General features: G+C 50.8%; 1 long non-coding RNA gene across 1 annotated transcript; it reads left to right on the forward strand.

The window, feature by feature from the left end:
- The first annotated feature begins 75 nt into the window (after positions 1-75).
- Positions 76-6420, forward strand: LOC145718207 (uncharacterized). Its single transcript, XR_014141653.1, has 3 exons — positions 76-3037; positions 5202-5372; positions 5910-6420. It is a non-coding gene; the product is annotated as an uncharacterized LOC145718207 (long non-coding RNA).
- The last annotated feature ends 6 nt before the right edge of the window (positions 6421-6426 follow it).

A 6426-nucleotide genomic window follows, 5' to 3' on the forward strand; every position in this document is an offset into this window, starting at 1 on the left:
GTCTCTCATGATTCGTCTACCCCTCCGATTTCCCCCCCTTCATTCTTCCCCTCCTGCTACCTTTTTTTTTTTTCTCTTAACATATATTGCATTATTTGTTTCAGAGGTACAGATCTGAGATTCAGCAGTCTTGCACAATTCACAGCGCTTACCAGAGCACATACCCTCCCCAGTGTCTATCACCCATTCACCCCATCCCTCCCACCCCACCCCCCACTCCAGCAACCCTCAGTTTGTTTCCTGCAATTAAGAATTCCTCATATCAGTGAGATCATATGATACATGTCTTTCTCTGTTTGACTTATTTCACTCTGTGATTTATATTCTTGTGACAGGTCTAAGAAATCCTTTGCCAGGCACCTGGCTGGCTCAGTTGGTGAAGCAGGCTGACTCTTGATCTCGAGGTTGTGAGTTCAAGCCCCACGTTGGGTGTCGATTACTAAAATAAATAAGTAAAACTTAAAAAAAAAAAAAAGGAATTCTCTGCTAGTACACCATTGCAGGTGTATTCAGTCTCTTCTTTGTGTTTACAGGTTTGGTTAGGCACGGTTCAATTTTCTTTTTCTAATTTTTGCGATGCCATTTAATAAAGGACCCATGCTTTCCTTGCTGATTTGTGACGCCAGCCCTCTTGCAAACTATCTTCCCATATTGCAGTTTTTTTTTTTTTTAGGTTTATTTATTTAAGTAATCTCTACATCTAACACGGGGCTCGAACTCAAGATCCTGATATCAAGAGTCCCTTGCTCTTCCGCCTAAGCCAACCGGGCGCCCTCTCCCTCAGTCCATGCTCTCCACGTGTCTGTGCTCCTAATCTAATTTCCTGCCGTTGTAATTTCTGTAATTTGTTACATGCCACTGTTAGGAAGAGTCTGTCTTTTGCTTTTTGTTTTTGCAGATTTTCAGTTATTCATAGATATTTATTCTGCCATTAAATTTTATTTTATTTATTTAAGAAAAAGATTTTATTTATTTATTAGAGAGAGAGAGAGAGAACGAGCAGTGGGGGGGGGGGCAGAGGGAGAGAGAGAAGCCAACTCCTGGCTAAGCAGGAAGCCCAACGTGATGTGGGGGTGGTGGTGGGGCCTCCGGCTGAATCCCAGGACCGGGAGATCATGACCTAAGGCGAAGGCAGATGCTTAACCATCTGAGCCACCCAGGCGCCCTTCTGCCATTAAATTTTAGGATGCATTAAAAAAAAATTCTTTTTAGAACACATCGGTCCAGTTACCCCAGCGTGGCTCTTACTGACTGAGGCCAGGCTCCTTCTCTTGTCCAGACACATCAGGCCAGCCAGACGTTTACATTTACACAGATCCTGCGCGTCACCCTCGAAGGAAAGGAGAGTTCAGGGTTTCACCGCATGGGAGCTCTATGTCAGGCAGAAATGTCTGAAAACTAGGAAAAAAATACTATACTATGAAATATAGCACTTCTGGCTCTCTGAAGCCCCTGCACAGTCTTCCGACCGTGGCTGAGGGCGCCCCAGGTCTGTGACCTTGAGCAGTGCATGGCGTCTGTCTGTCGGGGCCTAGGAGCTCACAGGTGTCGTAACAACAGGCATGACACCATTTTCCACCCAGCGGCTGTCGCCAGGAGCGAAGGAAGTAATGCTTACAAATCACTTGCTGTTAGGGAGCCTGGCTGGCTCAGTCAGAAGAGCATCTGGCTCTTGATTTTGGGGTCGCGAGTTTGAGCCCCACGTTGGGTGTGGGGATTACTTAAAATAAAGACAAGACAGGGAGACCTATGTAAATCACTTGTTGTTACCGGTCCATGTGTTCAGAAAATCCCTGTGTTGAAGTCTCAGCCTCCAGGCCCTCAGAGGGTGGCCTCCAGTGGAAATGCGGTTCTGGAGGCTGGAAGCTGGGAGATCAGGTGTCGGCTAGGGCTCCATTATCGAAATTGGGAGGGGCACAACCCAGCCCATTACGGGGCTGTTGCAGATAAAATTAGTTCAGGTGGGGCGCCTGGGTGGCTCAGTCGGTTGGGCGTCTGCCTTCAGCTCAGGTCATGATCCCGGGGTCCTGGGATCGAGCCCCATGTCAGGCTCTCTGCTTAGCAGGGGAGTCTGCTTCTCCCTCTCCCTCTGCCTCTCCCCCTACTTGTGCTCTCTCTCTGTCTCTCTCAAATAAATAAATAAAAACTTAAAAAAAAATAATATAGGGGCGCCTGGGTGGCTCAGTCATTAAGCGTCTGCCTTCGGCTCAGGTCATGATCCCGGGGTCCAGGGATCGAGCCCCGCATCGGGCTCCCTGCTCCGCGGGGATCCTGCTTCTCCCTCTCCCTCTGCTGCTCCCCCTGCTTGTGCTCTCTCTGTCAAATAAATAAATAAAATCTTAAAAAAAAAATTAGTTCAGGTGAGGGCCTGCTGGAGCGGGCCAGCCCCGAATAAGGTGTCCGCACAAAGAGGGAAGAGGGGAAATTCGGACACAGGGCACACATGGGAGGCTGCAGTGCGAACATGGGGGCAGAGATCGGGGTGATGCTTCTACAGGGCAGGGAACGCCAAAGACCTCCCGGGGCAGAGCCTGGAGCAGGTTCTCAGGGCCGCGGGGGGAACCAGGCTCCCAGCGCCGTGAGACAGTCAGTTTCTACCATGTGAGTCACCAGCGGGGGTACTTGTTACAGTAGCTGCCGGACGCTCATACCCTGGCACCCATCTGATGCCCAACCCATACCAAATATTCCTGTGTTCCTTCCTTCCCGCTCCCCTCTCTCTTTCTTGTTTCTCTCTCCCTTCTGCCTGCCCACCCGCCTGCCCCTTGCTTCTCCCTTCTTCTGTCTGGGGGCGCCCGGCACGAGAGCCCTCCCCGGGGACGTCTGCGGGCCGAGTGCGCTGGGCTCTGGGCGTCCTGTCTTCCAGGTTGGGCATTTGCAGGCTCAGCTCGGCCGCCTGTGAGGGCGTCTGCTCGGTGCTCCGGGTCAACCGCCACCTTCGGGAACTGGACCTGAGCTTCAATGACCTGGGGGACGCGGGCATGTGGCCTCTGTGCGAGGGGCTGCGACACCCCACCTGCAGGCTCCAGAAACTGTGGTGAGCCCCGGGCGCCGGGACGGGTGGGGTCCTGGTGGTGGGGGGCGTCCTTGTCCTTGTGTTCTCTTCATGGAAGGGCCATCCCTCCACGGCCCTGGAAGACACCGGGAGCCCCGAGAGGTGGACAGAAAAGCTGCAAACAGCTCACAGAGGAATTCGTTCTCTGTGGGGTGCAAATGCAAAATGCCTCACTTTCCCTTCGCCCATTGCCTGTAAACATTTTCTGTAAAATTCCCCTTTCTGTTGACATTTACTTGCGCAGATGCCTGGCTCTTCAGTGACCTTTATAGAATAAAAGATCAGACTGCTGCAGTGTGAATTCCAGCCAAATGTGAATTGTCCCTTCCTCCCTCTTCTTTCTCCCTGGAACCTGCCTGGCCCCCACCCCGAATGACTGTCTGTTTCTACTGTGGTCGTTTCTGAGTCTCTCGATTATCTGGGGCCCTGGGTAGGTGGGCATCGAGACGGGGGCTCAGGGACAGCACTTTCCCCTTATTGGTGCTGCTAGGGTCCCGGGGTGTCAGTATCTACCCCCCATCTGGCAGGTATCCAAAGGCCACCTCTGTCTTTGGGATCACATGCATGTTCTTACGGGACCCCCCCCCCACAGGAAGTGCCCCAACTGCCCAGTCTCCTGACATGGAATCTGGGTCAACCTCCTTGCATAGCCCCCTCCCCCACCACGGGTCTCACCCTAACCTTCCTCTCCTGACCCTTCTGCACCACGCTGGTTTTTTCTCTTCCTCTGCAAGTCCAGAGCTGTTGTCCTGTACCTACTTTTGGAAGCTGGCGTCTCTTGTCTCACAACCTCAGCCAAACTAAGATTAAAATATTTCCACTTAGGGGAGGGGGGTGGGAGGATGGGTTGGCCTGGTGGTGGGTATTGAGCAGGGCACATTCTGCATGGAGCACTGGGTGTTATGCACAAACAATGAATCATAGAACACTTCATCTAGAACTAATGATGTAATGTATGGGGATTAACATAAGAATAAAAAAAAAACTTTTAAAAACAAAATAAATAAATAAATAAATTTAAAAAAATATATATTTCCACTTAGCATCCCAGCTGTGATGGTACTGCTTTCCGATGGTTGCTGTGAGGAATAAATGACGAAGCAAACAAAGCCCTTAGCAAGGCGCTCAGCACAGACTTGGCCTTCAGCTTATACTACTACCTGTCCTTATTGTAACAGCAGAGAATGCAGGGAAGAAACACAATGGGAGGCAGATCGGAAATCAGAGAGAATCAGATGGCACACTGTTCGGGCAGGTGGCAGCCCAATTCATACTGGCTCCTGGGGGGAGAAAAAGGAGGGCTTATTGACGTGTCACTGATCTTGCTTCAGGCATGGCTTGATCTAAGTGTTTGGACACTTTTTTTTTTTTAAGATTTTATTTATTTATTTGATATAGAAAGGGAGAGCACAAGCAGGTGGAGTGGCAGGCAGAGGGAGAAGCAGGCTCCCCGCTGAGGAAGAAGTCCGACGTGGGGCTCGATCCCAGGACCCTGGGATCATGACCTGAGCCAAAGGCAGCCCTCCACCGCCTGAGCCACCCAGGCGCCCCTAGGTGTTTGGACTCGTGATCTCTATTATCTTCCGTACTTTTTGCTGTATTGATTCCTCTGTTGAATAAGTTTAGCCTTGATCCTGCTTGATGGCAAAACACCTGCAGCTCTAAGGAGGACTTCTTACCAGGTCTAAGTTCTGAAAGAAAAGCTCCAGGAAGCAAGTAAGGTTCTGATTCACCCGTTTTGGGTGGGTCCTCTGTCCACCTGAAACCATTCATGGTAACTGGAGACATGGAAACCAACCAACTCAGGCCTGGATCCTGAGCTTAAGGACAGTGTGAACCCCAGATGGACAGAGACTGAGGTTTCAATGAGAAACTGGCTCCTGGGGTAGAATTACCAGGAAGGGAAGTGGGTACTTGACTGCAAAATCAGTGGGCATCCTAGAGAGATGGAGCTGTGAATTAACAAGCGTCCTTAAATGCCTCTCTTAAATGTTTTCCATCACCACGTTGGCCTTAACCAGGACCAGCTGGGTTCTACTCTGCTTTCTCTTAAATTGGTCCCCTGAAAACATCACCCTGAATCCCTCTCAAGAGACTTTCCAAAATAGCTCCTTATGTTTCTTTAACCACTCCTGGTCTTCCACAGGCTGGATAGCTGTGGTCTCACAACCAAAGCCTGTGAGGATCTTTCTTCCGCCCTCGGGGTCAGCCAGACCCTGACGGAGCTCTATCTGACCCACAACGCCCTGGGGAACGCAGGGGTCAGGCTGCTCTGCAAGGGGCTGAGTCATCCCGGCTGCAAACTTCGAGTCCTCTGGTGAGAGACAGGTTTCTAGTTCTGAAGGAGGCAGGGGTGTGGGGCTTGGGGGTGGGAGTGAGGGTCAGTAATCGAGATCCATGGTTCAGATGGACTAATAAGCCAGAAAATTTGGAAACATTTCCTTCGTGCGCTAATGTGTGCAATTAGCGTGGATTGTCCTCGCTAGCTGGGTGACTTTGGGTAATTCACTGGGGACCGACTTCCTAATCTGTCAGATGAGGCCGTTGTATCTTAGAGAGAATCTGGAATTACTTAAGCAGGCCTCAAGTTCTAATTCTGTCACTTGGCAGTTTTGTGATGGGTTTCTGCAAATCGTTCCACCTCTTGGCTCCTCAGCATCCCCCAGACTGAATGAGCCGGCACAGCTCAGGGACATACGCTGGTGTATAGCTTAGAGTCCAGCCTGGTTCCCGATGAGATCTGGTTTCCAACGAAGTACCAGATAATGAAATTATCGTAATAAGGCAGGAGGCGTGATAGGTTCGAATGCCACAGCAGTGGCCTGGAATAATGTGTCCCGCTCTGTGTCCTAAGGTTATTTGGAATGGACCTGAATAAAATGACCCACAGAAGACTGGCAGCCCTTCGGCTAACGAAACCTCACCTGGACATCGGTTGCTGAACAACCCCTGGCTGTTCTCTTGGAGTCAGGACAGAGGAAGGTGATCCCAGGACCAGCGCGTTAGTCAACGTGATGATCAGGCTCTTTTATCTCCTGCAAACTCCCACACAGGATAAATCCCTTCTGCTTGGGGACTGTCATCAATGTGTGATGGAGCGTGGAGCATTAGTTTTGGGAATGCGGATGTCATGGAGAGAACTTAGGACAGGGCCCCAGATGGTTCTCAGCAGAGGGTGATTTTGCACCCCTGTCCCTCCCCGGGGCACTTGGCAATGTCAGGAGACATTGGGGTGGTGCTGGGAGCTATTGGATGTAGTGGGTGGAGGCCACGGATCCTCCCAAACATCCCGCAAAGGACAAGACAGCCCCCTACGGCTAGAGTGTTTAGTTAAAATGACATTTGTGCGAGGCTGAGAAACCTCGTTCAAG

This window comes from Leptonychotes weddellii, unplaced genomic scaffold (assembly GCF_054177405.1).
Source record: "Leptonychotes weddellii isolate Sample4059 unplaced genomic scaffold, ASM5417740v2 HiC_scaffold_12104, whole genome shotgun sequence".
NCBI classification, from domain to species: Eukaryota; Metazoa; Chordata; class Mammalia; order Carnivora; family Phocidae; genus Leptonychotes; species Leptonychotes weddellii.